The sequence below is a fragment of the Dermacentor variabilis genome, chromosome 1 (assembly GCF_050947875.1).
Source record: "Dermacentor variabilis isolate Ectoservices chromosome 1, ASM5094787v1, whole genome shotgun sequence".
Taxonomy (NCBI): Eukaryota; Metazoa; Arthropoda; class Arachnida; order Ixodida; family Ixodidae; genus Dermacentor; species Dermacentor variabilis.
Window position 1 is genome coordinate 216657716 of NC_134568.1, and position 1457 is coordinate 216659172.

At 43.3% G+C, this 1457-nt stretch overlaps 1 protein-coding gene across 1 annotated transcript in view; it reads left to right on the top strand.

Annotated features, from left to right (window-relative positions):
* The first annotated feature begins 751 nt into the window (after positions 1 to 751).
* The window catches only part of LOC142557093 (uncharacterized), a 52504-nt gene continuing 51798 nt past the window's right edge, over positions 752 to 1457 (top strand). The window contains exon 1 of the mRNA XM_075668697.1: positions 752 to 824. The gene's annotated coding sequence lies outside the window, so the exon portion shown is untranslated. The remainder of the gene's footprint in view (positions 825 to 1457) is intronic.

Sequence of the window (1457 nt, forward strand, 5' to 3'; positions counted from 1 at the left end):
CGTCGGCCATTTCCCAGTGGAACGAGTTAACTAATGATATGGTACGTTGCAATGACATCGACTCTTTTCTGAACCTCATTCAGCCTATTGACATTTCACCATGGATTCTTTTTTTCTTTTTTTTGACTGTGTGCTCGCATTACCATTGCATTTCTGTACCACTCCTGCACGGGCCGTGAAGGGCCTGCAGTATATTAAAAAAATAGGATAACCTCCAACATTTAACATGGATAAGATTAGGCCACTTAAACTCCAGCTGGATGATAGTTACATGCAAGTTAGATTCCGGCGCTATAAGTTCACGCGGACGGACCTCGCAAGCGGGGACTCCCGCCGAACTATTTTGCATCAAGCCAAAATCGCAACGCTTTTGTGTCACAACGTCTCGGAGGCCAAACAATGGCAGTAGTTTGTTTACATAAAAACCCCTAGATGACAGCACACAAAAGTAATGACGATGGTGCGCGGAGGGACTTTGCCTTCGAGATTGGATTCGTGTATATTTAGACCTTTAAGTTATTTCAATTTGCTTGCTTATTTAACTAATATTTAAAGCAATTATCTAACATAACCTCTGAAACTGAGCATTTGCGTAAGATTAGGCACTTAAACTCCAGCTGGATGATAGTTACATGCAAGTTAGATTCCGGCGCTATAAAGTTCACGCGGACGGACCTCGCAAGCGGGGACTCCCGCCGAACCGCTTTGCATCGCGCGTTCTACGTTCACTGCATTCGTTTTGCATCGTGCCGGCTGTAGATGCTGGTAGAATCTGTAGTGCCGGCCGTTCTCTCAGGCAAGGAGCGCCTTTTATTCAGGATACGGTAAGTTGACGTTGTGTATCTATATTGTTTGCTATCTGCTATTAACATCATAGTGTAACGGTCATGCATTTTCTCCGCGGTTGCCGAACTTGTTTCAATGTGAAAGTATCTAAATGATAATGTGTCGACGTGTACCGGTATTGCTGTTACCTTTTAATGAAGCGCAATTGCACACTTAATTATATATTTCTGAAACTTCATTTTAGCAGCCCGAGCGACACGAAAGTAGAACTTAGCTGTCAATGCTTCAAACATTTGTTAGAATCTAGCTACTGTAAAACTTATTCATTGCCTAACGCTCTCACCACGCGAGCGTTAACTTAGTTCAGTTGGTTCAACATCCGCTAAGTTCACTAAACGATCGCCATGTGAACGTTTAGTGATCTAAGCGTTAGTGCACCACTGCGATGACGTTAAGGCTAACGGTTTGGATTTCAGCGATGTATAGCGAGCCCCCGCTTGCTTCAGTGATTCAGTGAACATTTTTTGTAGTCTTTATTTTTTTTTTCTGCCGGGAGGTTTCGATGCTGACCGTTAGTTCGATCCGCCCCACTTTGCCTCACACTTTAGATCTAGCGACCGGCATGACGACAAATATTATACAATTTGTCTGGTATGTTGTTATGGCTATAT